Source organism: Papaver somniferum, chromosome 2 (genome assembly GCF_003573695.1).
Source record: "Papaver somniferum cultivar HN1 chromosome 2, ASM357369v1, whole genome shotgun sequence".
In the NCBI taxonomy this organism is placed as follows: domain Eukaryota; kingdom Viridiplantae; phylum Streptophyta; class Magnoliopsida; order Ranunculales; family Papaveraceae; genus Papaver; species Papaver somniferum.
The window spans coordinates 115729691-115756677 of record NC_039359.1 but is presented as its reverse complement, the minus strand read 5'-3'; the positions used below and the strand labels follow the sequence as shown (position 1 = coordinate 115756677).

Below are 26987 nucleotides of genomic sequence, written 5' to 3'. Positions count from 1 at the left end.
TTTTCTTATTTTCATGAACTCATGAAAACTCCTTCATTTGAGCAACTTTCCTTGTTTGAGCAAAACTCACGGTTTCTCCATATTTTCACGGTTTCATGAAAAATAATAAAAGGGAAAAATATTGCGGGACCGGGCAACCTAGCCTTGGACGGTCCCATGCTTTACAATCCCTAGTCTTTCATAATTATTATTTCCCTCATCTCATGAAACTCCTCAGTTTGAGCAAAAATCATGGTTTCTTCATATTTTCTCAAATATTGCTCAAACCATGAAAAAGCAAAATCAAATGGTCACATGAGAGACTAGGCTACTCATGAAAAATATTAAAATATTATTATTATTTTAATATTCTCAAAATATGATCGAACGAGCAAAGTTCTACTTTCTCATTTGAGTAAAATCAAGAATTTCAGTCAAAGATCAAACTCTTCTGAAAATCCAAGATATTGCTCGAACGCACATCAGAAAATACTGAAACTCTCAGGATTGAGACACGGGATGAAGTCAATGGATTTGTCTCACACAAATCATGTAAGATGTTTCGAGACAATTTTCACATGATCATCTTTTGACTTATTATTTAGTTTCCAACAAATAAATTATTTCCAACTAAACTCGTCAAGAATATGATGAACGTAGCTAAAGCAAAAAGCTTCCAACACATATTTCGAGAAATAGATAACCGAGTTAAACTCTGCTCGAAATATCAAATGTGTATAATATAAAAGTCTATATAGCTATACGACTTAGTCTCATTAGGAGATAGAATATAATAGACTTCTGAGTGATAGATAAGTTTTAGTCTCCACATACCTTTTGTTGATGAATTTCCTCCAAGCTCTCCTCAGTATATCTTCATCTTCAATCGATTAACGTCGTGAAGTCTAAATCTCAACTACACATTCTATCCTAATTCGAGACATAACTATAAGTAGACTAGAAATCAAGACTTATACAAGTTAATTTCAAAGCTAATGGAAGATTGAAGACCATTCTTAATAAGGTGATTTCTCCTCTTTAGTCTGCATATGTACCTAGGAGATTGATTTCAGATAACATATCTCTTGCTCATAAGATTATGCATACTCTGAAACGAAAGAAAAAAGGCACCAGTCACTTGGCATTAAAGCTTCACATGTCAAAAGCCTTTGATAGTATAGAGTGGGATAATCTCATTGCAGTCATGAAAAAAATGACATTTGGTGATCAGTGGTGTCCACTATACTATTGTATTAGTACTACAAAATTTTATGTCCTTCTTAATGGTTCTCCATATTCTTCTTTCCATCCTTCAAGAGGGATTCGTCAAGGTGATCCCATTTCACCTTACTTATTTCATCATTTTAATGGAAGTTTTTTCACGTGCTATAGTGGATGCATAACGGACAAAGTAGATAAAGGGTATGAAAATTACACAAAGAGATCCACAAATTAGCTATCTACTATTCGCGGATAAATGCTTAATCTTTATGCAAGCCATAATATTAACCAGCTGCAAAAAATTATGGAGGTCTTTTCTTTATCATCAGGGCAACTTCTTAACTAGCAGAAATCAAGCATCTCTTTTAGCAGAAACTTGAGTCAGGGTGCTTGTGAAGCCATCATCAGTCTCTTGCAAGTAAAACCCACGGATCCTAATGAAAGGTATCTTGGTGTTTCACTCTTTTTAGGTGAAAATAAAAGAAAGTCTCTATTAATCATCTTATCGATAATATGCTTCATAGACTATCAAAGTGGAATGGGAAAATGCAATCACTGGCTGATAGATCTGTGATGATTAAACACGTTCTTAATACTATACCTGTCCATCAAATGAGTTCTTTCAAGTTGCCTGAAGAAACTATTAAGAAGATGAAATCTATACAATGAAGATTTTGGTGGAACAAACCACCAAAGAAAGGAGTTTTTCTAACTTCCTTTAAGGGCATTTGTAGAACTTATTCAGATGGGGGTCTTAATTTCAGGGATGTCCAGTGTTTTAATCATGATCTTCTGGCTGAACCATCTTGGAGATTACGCATTGTTGAGGACACAGTATTCCCTTCTTCTATGCAGGCCAAGTACTTCAAGAATGTATCTCCCCTTCACTGTTCTAAGAAAAACGATTCTACTTTGAGCTGGAGAAGTATCGGTAATGAATTTGACTTTATAAAAAGGCACAATTTTTGGTATCTCGGTGATGGTAAAAAAATCTTAATATGGAAAGATAAGTGGGTTGTAGGCTTAGATGGAGTTCCAGTTTCTTCTTCAACAGTCACTAATTCACAGGCAGTTACTCATGTCTCTGAGCTCATTGATTCAAGTAACAATTGTTGGAAGTCTGATCTGATTTAATAGTTTGTTTGATAACAACATTGCTCATCTTATTCTTAATAGGAGAATACTTGTGAGAAGTAAGGACAAGCTAGTGTGGACTTAACTAAAAATGGAACTTTTACAATGAAGACTGCTTACTATGCCCTCTATAATAATGAGAAGTCTCATCATGGAGTGGACATGTACCATACTTCACAAAATTCATTTTGGAAGAAGATTTGGTCATTAAAGTTTATTCCTAGAATCAATATCTTTATCTAGAAGTGTATGAAGGATATTCTCCCATCTAAGAAAGATTGAACATGGATTTCAAGCAAGAGGATAAGCGCAACAGATGCAGAACTGTTGATGAAACTGGTCTTCGTATGCTTCTGTATTATCCATTTGCAAGGGAAACCTGGTTCAATAGTACACTACTGGCGCAGTGAAGGACAATTTACTAGTATGAACGACTGGATACTAAGCTAGTTTGCAGCTGATGACACTATGATAAACAAAATGGTTGCTATTGCTTGACATCTTTGGAAGTGCAGATACGATTTAGTCTTCAGAAATAAACTCATCTCCAGACAACAACTCATGAATTAGATTATTCAGTTCCTCAATAACTATGCTAGTGTTTCCAGGGAAAACTAGTAAAGCAATCTCTACTCATATTCTGCCTAAATGGTCTCCCCCATTGAATGATTTTGTTAAGATCAGTTGAGATGCTTCTTTTTGTTTGGTTATTATAAATGGTGGATATGGTCTAATAATAAGAAACTGTGCAGGTACACACATAGCTTCAAGATGCAAAACTTTCAGTAATGTTCCAAGCTTTAAATATCCTGAGTGTGTCGCAGTTTTGGAGGCCGTGGAGTGGGCTATATCTCTTGGGTGGAAGAAGATAGTGCTTAAGACATATTTCCAGCCTAATCAGCTATACCATGGGAGTTTAGAGGCATTGCTGAAGACATTCAAGCTTTACTGGTTTATTTTGATAGTTGGACTTGTACATACACAAAAAAAATAAGAAATAAGTGTGTGGATGAATTATCTAAGTATGCCCGTAAAAAGGGAGTGTCTAGTTCATGGTTTATCCAATATCCTTCTTTTTTGGAGTCCTTTATTATGTCAGACATTTGAGATTTCTTCAACATAAATTCCTTCTCTTTTGCATCAAAAAAGAAAAAGAAAAAAAAGAGTCATTGTTAACAAGTAACTAGTTTATAGACCCCTATTTAGAAAGTCATCATATTCCCTCCCCCCAAGGTTTTGACTCTCTTATTTCATTTGAACCATTTGAGTTGTTTCTATCATTCGATCTATTACATGCCGGTGGATGTTATTTAAATACAGATCCGACACGATCAAGAGAAGGAAGCCATACGAATTGGTAAGCCACTTGAAAACTTACATAAATATCATCATAAGCAAAACACTGGGACTCGAGTTACGAACTAATTATATACATATTTCCCTCCTTGTAACTGAGTTGAAAAATTAATTAAGAACAACTTTGTGTAGTCAAAATAAAATATTCTTATTGTCTAATCCTAAAAACAAATAACTATACTGTAAAACTTGTTTTTCTTATCTTTTATTTTTATTGTAATCCCAAAAAAGAAACAAATATATATCTAATATATATAAAATCTAGTGTTTCAAAATATAAATAGGTATCTAGTTATTTTAATTAATTTATTTAGCTTGTTAAGTTAAATGTATATTTTCATCACGATATGTTTTTTTGTTCTCCAAGCAAAAATACTTGGTCAAATATAAAGATAAATGATAATTATTCTGACAATTATTTTTAATTGTCAAAAAATCCGTTTTTTATTTGAAAAAACAAAATTAAGATGATAATTGTTTTGATAATTAAATATATATTCCTTATTTTGAAAGGTTATATTTTAGGCAATGCGTAGATACGGCATATATTTTATTACCTTTTAAATATTCAATCAAATTCGAAAGAATTCTCATTAGACAAGAAACTAGTCGGAAGCCTAGCAACAAGCTGGGCTCCAACTCTTTTTTGAACTACCATACTCAACCTATGAAAAAGGAAATCACCTACACGCACGTTAGCATCATGACTAGCTATATAGTTGCGAAGCCGCTGAATGAAGTTTATTGTTCTGTCACCAAGTTCACCCAGAGTAGTGAAAGCCAAAGCACCAAACCCATATCCTTGCGCAGTGCATTTTTCCAAATACTTGGTATTTTTGTGACTGACGGCATCCTTGATAGCCTGTCCCCCCTCCAAAGTACGACCATTACTCCCAACAAAGGGAGACACAATCGTTACATCGAAGCAAACGTCCCGACCGTTATCCCAATTGCGCACAAGAACATCTGCCGGTCTCAGGGAAGTACTGTTGTTCACAAGAAGACCCAAGTCCACCTCTTTCCGTGCAGGCACCCCAGCCCGATAACAGAACTGAAAAGAGTAACGATTAAGTTAAATGTATATTTTCATCACGATATGTTTTTTTGTTCTCCAAGCAAAAACACTTGGTCAAATATAAAGATAAATGATAATTATTCTGACAATTATTTTTAATTGTTAAAAAATCCGTTTTAACAATTAAGTTAAAAAAAGAGAGTAATTTTAAAATTAAAATTAAGTTAAAAAGAAATGAAAAGTAATTTTTTTAACCTCTCTTTTAGGTTACATAAAGGGGAATAAGTGAAGAGAATTGGAGCAAAACATAAAAGAGTTGGAGCAAACAGAAAGAGCGAAAAGAGTTGGAGCAAAACATAGAGAGAGTTTGAGAGTTAGAGAAAGAGAGTTAGAGAATCGGAAGAATTAAAAACAAATTCAAATAAAAAGAATGTCGAAGAAAAACATAGGTCTAACAGGAAATACCATTCATGACACCACTTATTATGAAGGTCTCAATAAACACCCGGACGAGAAGCAAGTGGAAAGAAGCAGGATATCAAGAAACCCCCTACCCCCACTAGGCGGCCAAAGCGTTGGTGGCAAAAAAAACCCCTCAAGGCGACCAAAACCCACATCCTCCTCCTCCTCCTATTGCTTAAATTATTGATTTGATTGCCTCCTCTGGTGAGGCAATCATAGGGGTGATGATTTTATTGTTGTTGTTATTGTCGTTGTGGTAATTAATATAAATGTGTGTGCAAGTGTGTGTTCTTAGTGTTTTTTTTTCCTTTTAATCTGTTGTATTGCCTCTCATCATCTCCGTGTGTGTAATGAATATGTATCTTTATGTGTAAGATTATGAATCTATTGTGTCGTTCTTATTTTCCGCAATTATCTCTATCATGTTGTTGCTATGTTGTTGTTCTTTCCCCCAATACTTGAGTCAATATGAGAATCTGTCAGCTAACTCAACTTTCAGTTTACATTCTGGTTTACTTATGTCCTTTGGCATGACAGATGACTTGATAATACTTTGTCACGTAAAGCTTCCCTTTGCTTTGCAAATCAGATAAATTCAAATTCACAAGTCTTGCTGAGCATATCACGGAAAATAGAAATTGGAAGTTTGAGTTCAGAAGGTCTTTGTCTTATGCGGAGTCAGACCAGTTTGTTATTCTCCCGCTTCTAGTCAGTTCTGCTCCTCCTCTTTTAGATAATTTACTTAACTACTAACAAACAGTTAGAACAGTTAATGCTGACAAACAATTAACTTTAAACTTTTTTTTGAAGCATATTCCTATTGAGTCAAAACGATATTCTTATTGGCTAATCCTAACAAACAGTTAGCTATATTGCAAAATTTATTTTTCTTTTCCTTTGTTTGTATTATAATGTCCAAATATATACATATATAATCTATCATAAAATCTAGTGTTTTAAAATAGAATATGTATTTCGTTAATTATAAATTAAATACTCCTCCGTCCCACCATTAAATGACCTATTTACTTTTAGATTTTGTCCCACCATTAAGTGACCTATATCACTAAACAAAAGATATTTCTAAAATTATCCTTTTAATTGATTATAAGAAATATAAGAAATATGCATAATTTGATAGACATGTTTATATTCGTTACATAGGTGTTTTAAAATGCTTTTCAATGGTATGAAGTTTGCGAACATCCGTGGTGTAATTTGAGAGATAAATCATTTCAAAATTTCACTAGTTATTATCTATAAGGATATAATTATAAAAAATGCTTAAATATACTCTTTTTCCTTGCTTGCCTTAAAAATTGTGCAAACTTAAACTAGGTCACTTAATAGTGGGACGGAGGGAGTATATAATTTCAACACAATATGTTTTTTGTTCTCCAAGTTAAAACAATTAATCCAACAACTAGTGTGAAAGATAGAAAAGTAGGGAAAGAGAGGAAGAATTTTTATTCAATGTGCAGAATAAACAATATTACAACCTCCATTTATAGGGACTAGTATAGCATGCATGCGCGATGCGCCTGCCATACATTTCATGCAACCGCCGGAAGTCCCACCCCCATCACATGGCATCATGGCATCGTTCATCATAATAATTATCCTCACGGGAAGTACAAAGGTGAATTAATTGATCTATAGATCCAGAACTCGCCAGAATAGTTTCACCATTAAAACAACTGCAACTGCACCAATATAATATGATGAATACATGCCTTTGAGATATGGTAATGTGTTTAATAACGATACAAAAATGTGTTTATGATTTTCTCTCTATATCTCTTGATGCTTGGCAAAGTACCATTTGTCCTCTGTTTTCCGGAAAGCCATGCCTGGTGGGTTTTTATAATTTGTCTTGGTTACCTCTTTGAGATTATTCTCACCCCAAATCCTTATTTACTTGCATATAAAGTAAGTATCAAGTAGTCTAAAAACCTTACATATAAGTCTTACAACTAAGACGAATATATTTCTTTGTACCAAATTGTCCAGAAATTATGCAGGGTATGGGGGATAAAGTGGCAAAGTATAGGGATTAAAATCTAAGAGAGAAAGAGTAGCTGGTGTGATGCCTAATTTGAGCACATTTACATTAATAAATATGCAATCTGTGCACGCCATCAACACTATCATCTCTATAATCAAACAAAAAGCATGTCTGACCAAATCAACAAAAGCAAATTCCACTTAAAAAAATTGCAACATGGAAGGAAGAAATTTTCATTGGCTCGGCAAAGCCTCCTCACATTGTTTTAAGTCGTAACAACATAAACAGCTCCATGCATAGAAGTATTTCTGACCTCCATTCAACAGTTAAAAAGATATAGTCGTAACACCATAAACATTTCAGGTTGCTTGCATGGTTTCAGTATAAATCATGAATACTGTCAGAAAATATCTGAAACTTAAAAAAGATATAGCTAGGGCAGCACTACGTTGAATGTTCTTGTGTTGGTAGTCTGATACAATTTTTCCTAGGGGAAAGGCTTTTCTAATTGAGTTGGAATGTGTAACCAACTGTTTATAATATCTATAATATGGTACAAACTATCTATTATATGCAAGCAAAAAATATGGAGCATCGACCAACAACATCTCATCCCAATAATATCCCGAGTGCAACCAAATAAACCCACACAATAACATCTCAAGTCTTTCTTCACGGACAATCTGGTGGCCTTCAACGTTAAGGAAGAAACACCATGCCAGAATGCTAACAAATCTGAGGATAAATTTGGCTGCATCTATAATATCAAATGTTGGTCAAGCAACTTGGTTTCACTGGTACACAATTTACAACCTGATGGGACTAATGGCTTTCGATCCACACAATAAAATAGATGAACACAGATGTACATGAATTGGTAACAAGGAAGAATAACTTACTTGATCATAAACAATCTTAGAAGCTATAAAAGCAACAGCAAGACGAATCTTGTTGTCCAATGCATCCACCATACCATCCATCAAAGGAAATATTGAGCAACTGATTCCTCTACAGAAAAATCAAGTTTTCCCTGAAAACCCAGACCCTAAATCACATGCCTTAAAGGATAGATACACCTTTGAAGAACATTTTCAAGGAAAATTCATTACCTTTCAACTCATCCCCTACCTAATATCACAGATTCTTCCTCCTTGTCCTCCTTATTTGTCCATTCTTGTTTTTCTTCCTCTGCAGAACAACTGCAAATTATTATTTTTCTTCATGTCTTGCTCCAATATCACTTCATCTAAATACCCAAATCTAAACCCACTTGCATACTCCTTTATCTTAAACTAATCTAACCCTGGGTCAGAATCTAATTAGTTTCTTCTCCATCAAAAAGAGATATAACAAATCATTTTTTAACTAACTCACCGTAGTAAAATCGCACGCGCTATGCGCCTGCCACATAGAGTTTACCATCCAACAACCTAAAATTACTCACTAATTAAGAGTGTACATTGTACTCACTCGAATTTAATGCTCATAACTTTGTGCAAAACAGACCGTTCATGCTTATACAATTAACAATGAGATATGCAGAACAAACTTTTCATTGCATAACTCCACAAACTGGCACAAACTGGAAAAACCCATTATACTTAAAAGAATATATATCGGAATTAGCTAATTACCAATGCTAATTGTATAGGAGGTTTGGCATACATTGTCGGCAATGATGTCAAGTATCAACCTATGATAACAATTCAATATACATATACACAGTAAGGGGAATATGGAAGTGTTTTCTCTATAGTTGGATCGCAATTAACAATGCACATGACTATACATTTCAATTTATACTTACTTAAAAAAAAATGGCATTTCAACAAACACCTAATGATGCTAATCTTTCCGGAACACACGTACTAAATTAAGGATTGTATCAAAACAAAAAAAAATTAAGGAATTTTCACAAATATTTAGTGTGCACTAAGTTAAGATTTCTCACCGAACTTGATCCAAGTCTTTTTTTCAGTGGAAGTAGTATTCTGGAATTAGCTACTCTAATTGTTCAAAATCTCATGGGTGATCTAATCAAATTTCACGTTCTGGGTTTCAGTTCTTGAATTCCCCTTTCGGTGATTACCAGGTTTTTGTTGGAGGGTTGGCATGGAAACACAAATAGATATGGTATGTCGTCATTTTGAATGAATCATCACACGGACTCAAGGATTCGAGAGAGTGGAAAAGTTAAAAATCAAAAATCAAAATTCCTCGATACTTTTGGTCTGGTTTGTTTTTGTTTCGGCGAGTAGAGCTGGCAAACGGGCGGGACGGGGCTGGCTTGTGACCAACCCGCGGGTTACGGGTTAATACAAGCCTAAGCTTGCGGGTTGAAATTCTTCACGGGTGGTCATTTATCCAACCCGTGCCCGTCCCGGATAAAGCTCGCGGGTTCACGGGTGCTCACGGGTTACCTGGTTTTTGTTGAGTCAACTCGCCAGAAATCGATTTCTGGGCTATTTCCTTCCACATTCAGGCCATCTAAAGTTCTTTAACCTACAAGCTACAACCTAAGTATCTAACATTCATCCAATTCATTTGGTATATCAATTCAAAAACTCAAAATTGCAAAACTAAACTAATTTTGCATTTAAAGAAACACAGACACAGATACTATCATACTAGTCATTAGTAGTTTATTTTAGTACTTAAGTACTTTAGTTACAGTTACACAGTACTTCATCAGTTCATGATGATAATTGATAAATAATGAAAATAAACTTCCGAGACCGAGACTGTAGATACCATTGTTTCTAATTTGTATCACCAAGTGCGACAATATTAATAACCACTTCCTGCACAAAATATATATGTGTGGTTAAACAAAAATCCATTGTCACATTGCATAATGCTAAAAACCAAATTGGACACTTCACATAAAAAAAATTCACAATAGTCCACAACTGTGGCTACTAACTAGTTAAACCACTAATACACAAAGCATAGAGATAATAATAGTATGCATGATCAATGGAAGCAGTTTAAGTTTAATGTACATCATGAACGAATAGCTACAAGGATTCTCAGATGCACCTCTTTGGCATTTACCAATTACTTCAGAACAAACCCAATGCCGCATTCCAAAAACCAAAATCGACATTACACATTAAAAAAATTCACCAGAGTCCACAGGACACACAGTAAAGCATCTTGGCGTACAATTTAGGCAAAGTGTATCCTACACATAAAGAATCAATCACCCACCCAAAATCAAAATCAATCTATAAATCACAGTAAACACCCAAAATCAATCCAAAAAACAAAAAAATCATTTCCAAAAAACACATACCATCATAGACACAAGCTTCTTGAACATCTCTAACAGCAGCTTGTTCAACGATGTTCCTCACCAAAAATCTCTTGATTGCCTTATCCTATTCCAAATCACCACCACCACCACAAAAAAAAACTACTGAATCAGAAAATCTACATCCATTCATATCAGATCCCAAGAAAAAATCAAATCAAATCTGTGAAAATGAAATCAATTAGTTACCTTAGGGCAACACTTTCCACAGTTTGAACAACGGATGAAGTTAACATGACCACAGCCATGTTTGTTACGACCACCATTCCTTCGCTTAAACATCTACATAAATCAAAACAAAATCACCAGAAATTCAAAATCATAAACTTGTATAAATCAACATCTATCATGAAGATTGAAACATGATTTAGGGTTCATTTGATTGAAAGAGGGACTTACCATGTTGTGATTTGCAGCCGCTTCTTCTTCTTCCTCTGAAGCTCAACTTGAGAAATCTCTCCGCAGCGGCTCTGTGTTCTGTTGCGAATAACTTCTTAAAGATTAAGAAAAAACCCTTTTTTTGTGGTAAGAACTGAAACATCATGAAATTAAGAAAATTAAAGATTACCGATCTTCACAGAATCACAATCACAACAATACTAAGAATATTAAAGATTTGTTGGGATTCCTATGTAAAACCCTAGATTCCTAGAAAAAAAATAAAGAAGAAAACAAAAATTAAAATTTGATTACGTGCTAGCCTTGAATCTTTAGATCAAAGTAACTGCCTTTGATATCTAGATCTAATAGTTCTTCAATTTGTTGTTCTGTCCGTCAGGACTCAGGAGACTCTCTCTGAGTCAGGGAAGAAAAAAAAGAGGAAGAACCGAAGAAGAAAGATAGAAAAGCTTAGGGTTTTTCCGATTTATACGATGGAAATTTGGGTGACACGTAACAAGCTACGTGTTTCAGTTTCAGCAGGGTATGAAATTACGGGTTACGGGCCAGACGCGGGTTTCACGGTACGGGACGGGTTAACCCGTTTCTTCACAAGCCACTAATTGTACAACCCACGCCCGTCTTGTTTAGTTACCATCCGGGACGGGTGCGGGTTTTCACGGGACGGGACGGGCCAACCCGCGGGTTTTGGCTTGGTTTGCCAGCTCTATCGGCGAGTCATCGTCAATCGAAAAAACAAAGAAGAGGGAAACACGGAATTGGGTTCAGTAGGATTCGATGCTAAAACCTCCGCGTACCTATTTGACATTTGGCAGATGTATCCTTTCCACAGTAGCACTATTACGTACAATACCTAGCTTTTATGTTATTGTAAATTGATATTTGAGGTTATATTGGTAATAAAGAAAAAACTTCACCAAAAATAAGGCTTCACCAAACAATTGGGTCTTTTCTTTATATTAGTATAAGATAAGATAGACACAAGGGATCCCGGTAATAAACGAGGGTTTACCCTAGAAATTATTAACATAAATAGACGTTTATAACAACAATTATTTTTAATTGCTAAAAATTTCTCTTTTCTATATCTAAGAAAATTAAGCTAATCTAGTACATTTTTATCATAAGATAGACAACGAATTAAGATGATATAATTGTTTTATAATTAATCTCTCTTTTCTGTTTTGAAAAGGCTATATATTGAGCAATGCATAGATATGACATATTTTTTATTACCTTTTGAAGATTAAAATTAAGTAATGAAAGAACTAATTTATTTAACCTAATCAACTCATAGGGTTATTTTGTTTTGGGTGTGCACAAATTCGGAGCTATGATATAGAGGACAACGTAAGGTAATAGGGAGTATCCCAACGGAAAAAAGGTAAATGGATAAGGATAAAAAAATTCCTTTATTTTCTCTCATACAATGTCTTTTTAACTTAGGAAATTAGATTACGTTCCTTTATTTTTCTCTCATACAATGTCTTTTTAACTTAGGAAATTAGATTACGTCATTCGTGCTCCCGTTCCACCTGTATAAAAGGGTTCAAGTGAAAGAGAGTTGCAAAAGAGAAAGATAGTCGAGAGAAAAACATGTAGAGTTATAAAAACATAGAGACTTTAAATTATTTAGGGTTAAATTTCTTTCAAAAATTCAAAGAAAAAGAATGTCATCTGAAAAGAACACTGGTCATACAAAAAACATTATCCATGGCACCACCTATTATGAAAGGCCGCACGAACACCCAGACGATAAGCAAGTAGAAAGAAGTAGGAGACCTAGAACCCCGCAATTATTTGTGCAGTGGACTTGGATTTGAAGCAATCACCCGGGGGGAAATCCAGTTTGGAAGTTTGGAAGTTTCGTCAAACAATCGTCTATACAATCAATTGTTTCGAAATCCGCTGGGGACTTGACACAAATATCAGTCCCATACCAACTAAGGATAAAAGCTAGCAACCCAGTTATTCCAGGAGTATACTGCATATCTAGGATACCAATATCCAAAGAATACTATTATTTCCTCTAAAAGAAGAGACGTATCTGGTTATTGAAACTATTGGGTGGCTATTGCAAACTCGTTGATGTTGGAAAGCTAGAAGGCATAGTAATACACGCTAGAGAGCTCTAACCTTTCAATACCTAAAAAATTACTCTTGAATCCATTCAAAATAAAATCTCAAATAAACTCAAAATCCTCACAAAACAATCGCCTACTAGTTCAAAACCAGAAAATCAAACCATGAAAGAAACATCTTTTATCTCTCAAAAAGTACCTAAAAGAGAATACGTAAGATGAAAAGGAAGGACAAAGCATTCAATGGAAATCGTCCAACAACGGCTCATTCTTCTTAGAGAAAGCATCTTTCATGTTCTGGAGAGCAGCCTGCTTCAACTTCAACTCCTGGGATAACTTCTCGATCTCTACCTCCTGTTGATTAATGAGATCCATGGACGAGACTTTATTCATTTCAGTTTGGAGCTTTTGAATTTTGGAAAATCCTTTACAGAACCAGGAGGTGTTAAACTCAAAGTTCATGCACATATCCCGATGATACTCCCAGTTTGAGACTACTTCTTCAGAAATGGTGTGTCCAGTCACGCTGCACATATCATGGATTGAAGGTAGAGCTTCCTCCGCGCTTTTAACCAACGAAACACGACTTTTAATTTTCTTGGCGTGGCATGATAGACACATTTTTGTGTCTAAGTTGTCCTCAATGTTCTGTTTGTTAGTATTCGATTTCGTACTTATGATGGTGTTTTTATGTGTTTGTAGGTATTTTGGGGAAATAAATATTGTTGGAAAATTCGGCTCGAAAAACTGCTAAAGGCACTCCCGGAGGACACTTACTATTCGAAATCTCGCTTTGGATAAGGGGCACCCACTTGCTAAGGGGCACTGTAGGATCAGAATCTCAGAATGATAATGTTTCAGCGAAATTATCAATGACACAGCATAAAGCGTCGCAGAACAGTTTCAGAAATGATAGAATAAATGACGTCATCTAAGATCACGAGAAAGATGTGATAATCCTGCGAACATTAGAGATTTTGCGAAATTAACAATTGTAAGGTTGCGAGAATATCACAAATCATATTCGAAAATAAAGGACAGATTAGCTGTCATCCACTATGTATTTTCTTATAAATAGTCGTTCGAGTTGTAAAGAAAGAGAGAGATCTTTTTTGAGTAAGAAACAAGTAAATAGGAGAAAGAAAGTTTAGAGCAGAGATCATTCTTTACTTCTTTATCTTTCTTGTAAGAACATTCAAAGATTTATCAATAAAATTAAGAGGGTAAACCTAAAAATGAGTTGATCAACAATGAAATCATATGAGGGGTGTAGTGTAGGATTTCCTGCAACTACATAATGGCGCTAGAAACAGGGAGATGAAGAATACATGAAGAAAGAAGAGCTGAGGCAGAAGAACGTGCGAATTTAACAAGGCAAAATCACGAATTAAGGATGGAGAATATAAGACTACAGAATAGAAGATCAAGAAGTATTACAAAATCATATTCAAGATCGACTAGAGGAGAAGTGAGGCGAAATTCACCCACAATCAATGCTGGAAACAATATTCAAGAAGAAATATCAAATCTTAATGAAGAATATCGTGAAAATAGAGAAAGAACTGATGATCGTTACATTCCACAAAATGAAACTTTGATGATGGGAAAATTAGAGGAAATTAAGAGAACGGACAAAATCAGGGACAAAATAACCAAGATGGCGAAGGAAATCAAGAGGAAGGAAGAAGAATTTTACATGTGAGAGAAACCCAAAGAAATCAACAGACAATTGAAGAAGAAATTGAAAGACATTATGCTGAACAAGCACGTTTAATCTGTGAACGTGAAGGATTGAGAGCGGAAGTGGAAGGACAAGAGCTTCAGGAGACGATTCGCCAAAACAATCACGACAATAGAGAAAGAAGGCGTACACAAAACCGGAATAACGACAATCTCAATGAGGAATATGATAGAGTAAAGAGGATGGCTGAAAGACAGCGAATTGAATTGATAAAAATGAACAAAATTATGGGGGAAAATGAAAGACATCATCATTTGCGAATTCAAGATAGAGATGAGGAAGAGAATCACAGAATAAGACGAGATGAGGATAATGAAGAAGAGATGCAAAATTTCGCGAGAGAAGATAGACGTGAACGCAGAAGAAGAGAGAAGCAAAATTAAAGAGACCAATGGATCAAGATTCAGGTGTAAATAAACAAATCTTGAAAGAATTAGAAGAAATGAGAGGAATGCTGAATAACAGAGGAGAAGTAGGTAGAAGACAATTGGATGAAGCAATAGAAGAAGCTGCGAAAACTCCATTTCCAAGGGAAGTACAATTAGGAGGAATACCACCGAAATGCAATTTGCCCGCATTAACCAGCATTTTTGATGGAACAACTTGTGCAATTCAGCACATAAAGCCTATGTGAGGTGCATGTTACAATGGAAAAATCATGATGCGGTATTGTGCAAATATTTCGCATCCAGCTTAACAGGAGAAGCATGAAAATGGTTTGAAGGTTTACCAAAGAATACAATAACCTCCTTCAATCATTTGCAGACTACATTCTTGGGGGCATATATAAGTAACAATTCCTCACGACCTGGTATAGAAGATGTGTTTGGATTAAAACAAAGGATTGGAGAAAGTTTGAAACACTTGATAAAAGATGGAGAACTATGTGTAGCGAAATGGCTGGCCGTGTAGATGAGAGATATCTCATATTATCATTTATCAATGCAATGTTTGCAACAAACCTATTGTATGTCCAATTTTCAGAGTCAAGAATACGATTACAATGACTGAATTGCGAGAACTTCAAGAAGAATACATTGCTCTAGAGGAAAGGCAAAATGAAATGGAATCATATCCATTGCGAACACAGCTCACAAACGGCGAATGCAAGCTTATTACCCAAGCTAATAAACACAGTGGCGAATACTTCACAAGTACAACAAGAAAGGTGATAAGTAACAATCAGCGGAAATTAGTCTATGGGGAGCCGAGATCAAGAAGAGTATGAAAGAGAAAGAATTTATACAATCGTGGAGGAAATAACAAGATTCAAAGGCTCGATCAACCGCAAGAAACTTATGGAGGTCAAAGCAAACTTAATAAGGGACAAGGAAGTCACAAGGTAATATGGGAAGAAATCAAGATGCCACCTCTAAATGCAAGTTGGAGAAGATATGGGAAGCTATAATCTTGATGGAAATAACCAACACCATGGAACATGGGAACGGAACCACCTCCAAACCACAGAAGTCATGAATTTTGTTCTTATCATCATTTTCATGGACATACCACAAACGATTGCAGAAATGTAAAAAGAAATATTTTGAGAATGATAGATCAAGGAAAACTAAACGACTTTCTGGTAGGGCATCCGCAATCTCAACCATTACACCACCACCAGAACATCACAAAGTGAATACGATAAAAAGAAAGAAACATTCTTCATAGAAGTTGGTGCAAAAGAAAAAAATCTATTATGTCACTCTATCGTACATTCATATAAGACAATTGAAGATTTTCATGATAATGTTTTGAGTAGAGTGTTCGCAAGAGATAATGATGGAAGAAATATGAATATTGCGAAATCTCGCCACTAGAGAATGGCAGAAAAGATCATTTTTTTACTGCAGAAGAAATTCCCGAAGGAGAAGAGGTGCATGACAATCCATTGGTAATAAAATTAGAAATTAATCCAAAACCGAAAGAAGATGAGATGATGAAGCTGAAGATTCATGGGCAATCAATAGAATTCTAGTCGATATGGAAGCTCTGTGAACATCTTATTTTATCATACTTATAAAACCATGGGTGGAAGAGAGATGATGATCTTATACCATCAACATATAAGATATATGGTTTTAATGGTACTGCTAACAAGCCTAAAGGGGAGGTTACTATGCGAATTCCATTGAAGGGAATATCTTCTGAAATCTCATTCTGTGTCGTTGATGTAGAATACCCTACAATGCGTTAATTGGTCGACCTTGGCTACATGGGATTCTAGGTGTAGCTTCAACTTTCCACCATGCATCAAATTCCCTCACCCCAATGGTGTAGGAATCAAAAGGAGATTGGGTCGAAGGAAAGAGATGTTACGAAACTGAGATAGAATCTTGCGAAGGAAGAGCAAACAAGAAGGAAAACTGGCGACACAAAATCAAAGATGTACAAAGAAGTGAGAGGTTGATGGTGGATACAATCGAAAGGAAGGAGAAGAGATGTTGCGAAATTAATGCTAGCTCAGAATAAAAAATGATGAACATACCACTACCAAGGAAGCAGTAGTAGAAAAAAATAGAAGAAGCAGAGGATGGCAAAGGTAATAAAAACAAGAAATGTATGAATGATTAAGTTGTTGCGATAATCTCGCAATAAGTAAAATTCTCAAAAATACATTTGATTGAACAACAAAATTGAGATTGCGAAATTCAGATACAATATAATGATTTGCGAGACTCTCGCAGAGATAATGAATTTTACAGAAAATAATCAGAGAAGAATGACAAAAGAGAAAGAGGCGAACCTTTATGGCGTACACCCTAGTTCGCGAATACAATTTCGCAAGAGGCAAATGTAAGACCTAAAGTACGTCATATAAGGGGGTACCTATTGCATGACTCAGGGAAAGGCTACACCGCCACCGGAACCTGGTCATGGAGATTTGGGGTCAATGAAGCCCATCCGGGAGAGGCACCTTGGATTCTCAACTTAAGCATATGACTTAGGTTGGGCGACTAAGGTAATAAGGACTCTCCCAAGGAGTGCAGATCTGATCAAGGCGCCGAGGTACACGGTTGAGTCAAGAGTGCCAGGACGTTTGAAGCGTACTTTGCCATTCTTGACAAGTCTTGGCTTATACTGCACTCGGCCTGAAGAAAACCCCACTTAGGGTGCAGTCTCGTAACCAAACCCTATAGGTAAAAGGGATAAGAGGCTGCGAAAACAACTGGTTGTTGTTAAGACTGGATGGGAGGAGCTAACCTTGTATGGTAGAAGTACGCCTCCTTGAAGGGGAACCAGGGGGAGATAAGGGGGCACCCTCCATTAGGGAGCTGATAAGTGTCTTAAGACGCAAATGTCATGAGGCTTTTATTCGCAAGGATATTAAGGCTTGTCATATTTGTGCAACAATCCTGAAGAGGCAATAATACAAAAGAAAAGGATAAGACGAGATCAATGGGTTTTCGCATGAAAGTGCGAAGACGTCCTGCGATTTCGTCGCAAGACGGCAATGTCATGGGGATTATTTTCGAATATTTAGGCCTGTCATATTGTCGCAACATTCCTGAAGAGGCCATAATACAAAAGAAAAAGTTAAGGCAAGATCAATGGGTTTTTGCATGAAAGTGCAAGGACGTCCTGCGATTTTGTCGCAATGACAAGAGGTGGCATAATAAGACCTTTAATTAGGAAGGCAAAATAAGACCACACAGGAATGAGATTTTGAAAGAAAAAAAAATTCACTTCGCAAAAGGTTGCGAAGTTATACAATAAGAAATTTTTTATGAAATCTCTCATTTGGATTCAAATAACAGAGGCAAGTATGGGAATGTATGAAATTAGAAAATGTTATTTGTCTCCATATGAGAGATTTTAAAAATTCAAGAATTAATGATTATATTGATTAACTGTATTGCAAAGAAGAATTGTTTTAATTTATGCAGGTCAAAATGAAAGAAAACAAATATACAGAAAGAAGAAATAAATGTACAAGTATACAAAGAATCAAAGAAAGAAGTAAAGACTATTTCTTGGTTAATCCTTCATTATCTTCATCAGACTTGTTTCCTTCTTCATCTGCGTCAGAATCTTCATCACCATCAGAACTTCCATCACTATCAGATTCTTCATCGTCAGCTTCGCTATCAGAGATAATCAAACTGGGAGTATTCGTGGGATTTCTTCTAAAAGACAAGGATAATCAGAATGTGGGATATTATGATCATCACAAACCATTTGGATGGTTTGATTGCGAAAATGCATAGCGTCATTCTTAAAATTCGCAACAGTGATCTTGATTTGATTCTTTAATCTAGAATACTTGTCGTTGCGAGAAGAAAGATTCTTTGCGAGTTCCTCCTTTTCAGCTTCAAGTTCTTCAATCTTTTCACGATATTTTTTCAGAATCTGCGAACAAAAGAAATCTTATTAACTTGATGAAAATTCATAAGAAGCAAAAGATTAGTAAAGAAGAGCAATTAGCAACCTTCTCTGTCAGAAATCATATCTCTAATCAAGGCTGTATGTTCAACTTGGAGACTAACATTTACGCCTAAATCTTTTCTAGCATCATCTAAAATTTTCGCAGCCCAACAAATTCATCCTCACTACTTATGAGAAGACGAGAACGAATTTGATTTTCCCTTTCGCAGAGTTCAATATTCTTGCGGTTAGCTTCATCTCGCTCAAGTTGAACTTCAAGGAGAGCCTCTTGGAATTTCGCCAAAGCCTTGGCACCTTGATCAGAGATACGATCCTTATCATCTATGAGACCGCTAATTTTGGTTCTTAACTCATTGGTTTTCTCTTTGGAATCAATAAGGAGACGCTTAATATGTTGGCTAAGCCTAAACTGGATCTATGATCAATTTCTAAGAGGCGAAATTTAGATCTAAGTTCATTTAGAGAAAGAGATGAAATTCTATCATTTGAGAAGCTATTTAAGGAATTGTTAAGACGTTCAAGAAGGGTATCATTATCCAAGGCATTAGGAAATGAGCGAAGAAGGGTAGCTTCATCAGAAAGACCATAAATGTCTGCAAAAAGGATCATTTAAATAAGATAAAACAACAGATGAATGAATAAAGAGAAAGAGAAAAGTAACATACCGTAAAGCTGATTATTAGCTTGCTGAAGACTAGAAATTTTGTTCTTTATACGAGGAAGAATCAATTTCTAATTGTCTATTTTTCTCGCGAAGACTAACTTTAACTTCAGCTTCCAATTCTTCATTCTTTTTGCGAAATTGAAGATTCTTCTTTTCAAGATTTTCGTCTTCTCTCTAGATCTGAGGCAACACAAAAGAAGCTTTTCCAGCCTGCGAAAAATATAAAAATATTAATATAGAAAGAATTTTGAATTATAACAATGAAGAAGTAAAAGGATAAAAGATATACCAGACTATTGAGAGAATGCAAAAAATCGGGAGTCACTGATCTAGAAACTCCACGAAGAGAGCTATCACCATCCAGTAAAGGACATCGCAAAGGTAGCGAGAGCTTTGCAGGTATTGCGAATTGGCTATCTCCCATTCCTTGTAGAGAATCAGAAAAGAGGCCAGATAACTTAGCCATAGAAGATTCAGGTGGAGAATCTTCACTTGCAGCAATATCATCGTTGTCCTCATCACCCTTATCACTTTCAGAATTTTCGTGAGGAGGAATTTGGGGAAGAAGAACGAACTTTCCTTTTCTTTGGAGGAGGACCAGTTGATTTTTCCTGCGAAGAGCACCTTTACCTTTATCACCAATCTTCGCAACATCAGCAGATTTCTACTTCAGCAATAATCTTCACAACAGATAGAAATAAGAAATGGAAGCATGGAAGTAACAGTACTATTTAAAATCATAAGAAAAATTTCTTACCTCATCTGTGTATGAGCGAAGAGCTAACAGAGTACTAGATTTCCCAGTCCTGTTATAACTATCTTTCAGTTTTTGGATCTGGAAATGTCGCAAGAGTTAGCGAACAAATAGAAAAAAATCAATAAAGAAATATAAAATGAGTTAAAGGGGAAAACATACCTCTTTCTCCTTTTCGGGCCAAGAGAAAACCCAAGGTTGATAAGCAGCGAGATTCGCAGGAAGAATATTTGACCCAGCAATGTAGGGTCCCTTTAGCATTAAAGGAAAAACCACCATTTATCATCTTTAGATTGGCGAGGAGTTGTGTTTTTACCAGAATGCCAGTCAATATCTTGCATGAGAACTTTTGCTCATCAATATTATCTTTCCTTTTTAACGAATACCCCAGCGAGTATTCTCTTTCTTCATGGAGATAAGTTCATAGTTCTCAAAGAAATTCGCCACTGTATACTTCTCAGCAACTATCTCTAGGTTTGCGAACTTAGGATCCCTAAGTTCTTTGGATTACAGAGATCCTCTACCAGCACCACGATTAGCGAACTCTAGCATCAGACGGATGCAGTCCCCACTCAGTTGGAAGATGGCTCGCGAAAATCCCGAATGAGCGAGAATTTCATAAAATAAAGGAAGATTGGGTTATAAAGAGGAATGGGAGACCTGCGAGAATCTAACCTAGAAAATTATGATTGATTGATCATCACAATATTGATCAGAGAAAAGCTTAACAGAAAGAATTGATTTGGCATTCTCACCAGGAATGGTGGAGAGTGTGAAACCTTTATCAGCAAGATCTTTTGGACATCTTGTAATTTCTTCTCATATCTATGACCACTTGGAGCCATGTTTGAATATAGAGTATGAGAATGTATGGAAAGTAAAAGGATTGAAGGAAGAAGAAGTTACAGCAGCAAAACTTGCAGAAGAATAAAAAATTGCAGAGACGAGAGAATAAAAATAGAAGAGAAAGTAGAAAGAAAAATAAAAGAAGAGTAAGATGAATATATAAAGGAGATTTTTTTTACTCGAAGAAATAAACACCATTAAGACGAAGAGACGTGAGCGGTTGAAAAGTTGCGGTTACAGAAGACGTGTCAAGAAACAAATGGACGAAAGAATACGTGTGATAAATGCAGAATATGAAAAGATAAGCAGCTGCGCATTTCTCATACATTCCCTACTTTGCAGAGAAGATATGAGAAGAGGCAAGATGTAGGATCAGAATCTCGCAATGATAAAGTTTCAGCGAAATTATCAATGACACAGCATAACAGCGTCGCAGAACAGTTTCAGAAATGATAGAATAAATGACGTCATCTAAGATCACGAGAAAGATGTGATAATCCTGCAAAGATTAGAGAGTTTGTGAAATTAACAATTGTAAGGTTGCGAGAATATCGCAAATCATATCCGAAAATAAAGGACAGATTAGCTGTCATCCACTATGTATTTTCTTATAAATAGTCGTTCGAGTTGTAAAGAAAGAGAGAGATCTTTTTTGAGTAAGAAACAAGTAAATAGGAGAGAGAAAGTTTAGAGCAAGGATCATTCTTGACTTCTTTATCTTTCTTATAAGAACATTCAAAGATTTATCAATAAAATTAAGAGTGTAAACCTAAAAATGAGTTATCAACAATGAAATCATATGAGGGGTGTAGTGTAGGATTTCCTGCAACTACAGGCACCACAGTGCTTTTCGCACCCCAGAACAGGATAGGGGCACTCCACCTTCTTCACCTGATTTTTGGCGGGAAACTGGTTTGAATTTCCGGTAACATACAAATTTTTCAGGGTTGATTTTGGACGAGATTTTTGCAACCTTCTCGTGGGGTTTGTTTAGATTGGGCCTGTTTCGTCCACGCATGGCTGGCAATTCATCCAGATTCGAGTAAATAGCAAGAACAGGGCAGTGATAGTTATCAGGATATTTGGTTGATATGTATTGCATGGGAGAAGATTTCTTCTTTACTCAACAAGATTCGACTCTATCAATCCAAGATATAAAGGAAAGCCATCTAAGAAAACATCACGGAGAAGAAAAAGGAAGATTTGACATAACTCGATAAAACAGAGGTTGAAATATTCTCGGTATTCTTCTGTTTTACTTTGGGATTTTTCTATGTGGCTGCAGGGAGTTCGACGACATCATATGCATATTTCAGCGTGCTGGAGTGTGAAATATGTAAGAAAACATCATGAGAAGATCAAAATAGAATAATTGACAGCTGCAGACACGGGATATTACAAAAATATATTGTCGAATTAATGTGGGAAGATATGGAAATTAAATTCGAGATATGATGATCTGTAGAGTATAAACGTTGTTGGGAAGTCAGAGAAGGGACATGAAGAGTGAGGGGAGGAAACAGAGCGTAGAACATGAAGTTGCAGAGCTTGTCTCTGCTGCTGCCGTTGAAGGACAGAACGAAGAACATAAGACGCCAAAGAACGTCGTTCATCAACAGTGACAACGACACAGGCTTAATCGTTGTATTTGCTACAGTGACAGTGGCATTTCCCATTTATCGTTCTTTGTAACAGTTCATTTTGCAACACTGTATACCATTGTAAATCTCTGTTTTTTACTATTTTTCCAATAAAAACACCATTTGAGCTATGAGTTATCTTTTTGAGTGTGTTTTCATCATGAGAAGCTAGACCCCATCGCTGGGACGACGGACGAAGATGTTGTTCACCCATGTGGTAATTCTATTTAATTCCTTTATGACTATTTGCACTATTATAATTGATTTATGATTTTTCTTGATTATTTGTGATTTAGTTTGATGTCGCATGCTTAGTCTTAGGTACTTTTGATGTGTCATGCTTGTGATTTACATATAATTCCTTATAAAATCTACCTTGTCAAAGATTTAGAGTCGATGTTTGTTACTTTATGAGCTTTAATTGTCCAGAATTAATAGTTGAACCGCATGAATGTGAGAATTGGTGGAATCCCGAGTCCCAGTCATCTCTTCATCCTGTCATGATATTTGGGAAGATATGGAAATTAAATTCGAGATATGATGATCCGTAGAGTATATAAACGTTGTTGGGAAGTCAGAGAAGGGACATGAAGAGTGCGGGGAGGAAACAGAGCGTAGAACATGAAGTTGCAGAGCTTGTCTATGCTGCTGCCATTGAAGGAGAGAACGAAGAACATAAGACGCCAAAGAACAGTCGTTCATCAACAGTGACAACGACACAGGCTTAATCGTTGTATTTGCTACAGTGACAGTGGCATTTCCCATTTATCTTTCTTTGTAACAGTTCATTTTGCAACACCTGTATACCATTGTAAATCTCTGTTTTTTACCATTTTTCCAATAAAAACACCATTTGAGCTATGAGTTATCTTTTTGAGTGTGTTTTCATCATGAGAAGCTAGACCTCATCGCTGGGACGATGGACGAAGCCGTTGTTCACCCATGTGGTAATTCTATTTAATTCCTTTATGACTATTTGCACTATTATAATTGATTTATGATTTTTCTTGATTATTTGTGATTTCGTTTGATGTCGCATGCTTAGTCTTAGGTACTTTTGATGTGTCATGCTTGTGATTTACATATAATTCTTTATAAAATCTACCTTGGCAAAGATTTAGAGTCGATGTTTGTTACTTTATGAGCTTTAATTGTCCAGAATTAATAGTTGAACCGCATGAATGTGAGAATTGGTGGAATCCCGAGTCCCAGTCATCTCTTCATCCTGTCATGATATTTGGGAAGATATGGAAATTAAATTCGAGATATGATGATCCGTAGAGTATATAAACGCTGTTGGGAAGTCAGAGAAGGGACATGAAGAGTGAGGGGAGGAAACAGAGCGTAGAACAGGAAGTTGCAGAGCTTGTCTCTGCTGCTGCCATTGAAGGAGAGAACGAAGAACATAAGACGCCAAAGAACAGTCGTTCATCAACAGTGACAACGACACAGGCTTAATCGTTGTATTTGCTACAGTGACAGTGGCATTTCCCATTTATCGTTCTTTGTAACAGTTCATTTTGCAACACCTGTATACCATTGTAAATCTCTGTTTTTTACTATTTTTCCAATAAAAACACCATTTGAGCTATGAGTTATCTTTTTGAGTGTGTTTTCATCATGAGAAGCTAGACCCCATCACTGGGACGACAGACGAAGTTGTTGTTCACCCATGTGGTAATTCTATTTAATTCCTTTATGACTATTTGCACTATTATAATTGATTTATGATTTTTCTTGATTATTTGTGATTTCGTTTGATGTCGCATGCTTAGTCTTAGGGAATTTTGATGTGTCATGCTTGTGATTTACATATAATTCTTTATAAAATCTACCTTGGCAAAGATTTAGAGTCGATGTTTGTTACTTTATGAGCTTTAATTGTCCGGAATCAATAGTTGAACCGCATGAATGTGAGAATTGGTGGAATCCCGAGTCCCGGTCATCTCTTCATCCTATCACATTTGTATATATTTTCCTTATTTTTATTGAAATTTTAAAACAAATTCTCGACAAGTCTGAGTGAACGAATCATCTTACTACAACATCATTGAAAATAACCATCAATTTTTGGCGCCCCCGACGCGGATTTGTTATAGATTTGTTTTTAGGTTTTATTTTCTTTTTTTTTACGCGTTTTGGTATTTTTGTTTGCTTTCAGATTTGGAGCTAAGCTAAAGAAAAGGAGAGAAAGTGCTTAAAAGAAAGGCAAAGCCCAAAAAGGAAAGAAAAGAGAAATCCAAAAGGAGTGAAGAAGAAGATTTTGTAAGTATTTTATTTTATTTTTTTAGAAACTGTAATTAAGGTTTTTTTTTTGGAATCTTTTATTTTTGGACCTTTTTTTTTCTTTTTGGACTTTATTTTGGACATTGGACATTAATTTTTTTTAATAACTCTACGGAAGGGTAGTTTCAAATATAAACTGCACATGGAAGGACGGCGATTACGATATCGCCTCGGCCCCTCGGGTTCGTACATGACATAGGGCTGTGCCCGAGTCGACTTCAACGGTTCATCCCCCGTATGAAACGGGAGGTAAGAATTCTAAACACCCGCGAATCCCCTGTCAGCGGTTTACTGGATGATTTTGTATGCATATATGTTGAGGAATCGAATACGGCTGTTTTAATTTCTAGTAAAGGGCAAGGCCTGGCCATACAAGATAAGGGCTCGGATTTCATCACCATTCTCTTCTTGCCCGCCTTAGGAAAACGAAACCAAACGCGAACCTAAGCCAAAATTTTGACTAGAACGAGACCGATAGGGTAACGAGCTTAATAGGAAAGTCATTCGAAAAATATTGGTTACTCTTTTAAGCATACTTCGAAGTTCATGATGGTTTCTGTGAGTTGAATGCGTGACTGCGCCGCCTTGTAATGCGGTGAGGCCTTGGGTATCAAAGCTCCACGCACTTCCCTCGCCTATATTCAACTTACTTTGACTCGGATTGATTCCAGAGGGGTTTGCTTAAATTGTAACGAATTCCTTTCGAAGGATTAGAAGATGGTCTAGAAAAATCTAAGTGGAGCCATCATGCTTTTTGTTTGCTAGATAAAATAGGCTTGTTGTGGTCGAGTCAGCCTTCTTTGTGCTTGTTTAGAATCCCCTTGCAGTTAGGATGTCGAACTGGTATAGCCAATACAATGATTATCCAACCGAGAAACATGGACATTACTCTTTTTATGATCATACTGTGAATAGTGGTTGGGCACGCCAGCCTTTTCAAGATTTTGGGTCATACCATGGTGAGCCCAATTACTATCCGCATGCGCATCAGTCTTACGAGCAAGAAGATTATAATACTAGTTCTTCGTATTTAGAGGATACAATCAAACTTTTTAAAAGTAGTCCTTTTTATGATCCTTCAGTTCCTATTCCTTCTCTAGAAGAGTCTCTCAGGAATTTAGTTGAGTCATCACGTAAGTTAGCTGAATCGACATACAAATTAGAGAAGGTGAACAACATAGTTATGGATGAAAGAACTACAGCAACGATTGAATCTTCTTTGGAAGATCTCCTCCATAGGTTAAGTGAAAACTTAGATCCAACCCTTAGGGACCTTTCTTTAGAAGAGAACCTTGAGAGGATAGTTGAGACGACACGTAGACTTGAGTTAGATACGAACGAAAGTTTTGCTCGAAATGACTTGAATTGCCAATGTAGTGTATCCAATAATACCTTTGAAAATGAGTTTAGTTATTGCATAATCAAGATACCGAGGTTAGATTTGGTGACACTCCTTGTGTAGATGAGGTTCAGCCATTTTCATGTTATTATAATAATGATTATGATGTGGATACTGTTGATGAAGAATCAGATACATATAGGCATAGTGATCAGGAATTTGTTACTCCAATTGAGCTTTACAATGATAATATTATTTCTAGTTCAAATCCAAATAATTTTAATAATTATTCATCTATTAAAAAGGACGAGGATTTGACTAGAAATATCCCCGTTTTAGACGACGTAGTTTTTCCTTTTGATTACGAAG

The 26987-nt window shown here is 35.9% G+C and overlaps 2 long non-coding RNA genes across 2 annotated transcripts; both read right to left on the bottom strand.

The window, feature by feature from the left end:
- Window positions 1-6680: 6680 nt before the first annotated feature.
- LOC113353833 lies at window positions 6681-8341 on the bottom strand. The gene is made up of 3 exons (XR_003361561.1): window positions 8282-8341; window positions 8072-8202; window positions 6681-6870 (listed from the first exon to the last, which is right to left on the bottom strand). It is a non-coding gene; the product is annotated as an uncharacterized LOC113353833 (long non-coding RNA).
- A 1964-nt stretch (window positions 8342-10305) lies between these two features.
- On the bottom strand, window positions 10306-10773 carry LOC113353832. Its single transcript, XR_003361560.1, has 3 exons — window positions 10675-10773; window positions 10468-10552; window positions 10306-10356 (listed from the first exon to the last, which is right to left on the bottom strand). It is a non-coding gene; the product is annotated as an uncharacterized LOC113353832 (long non-coding RNA).
- Window positions 10774-26987: the final 16214 nt, after the last annotated feature.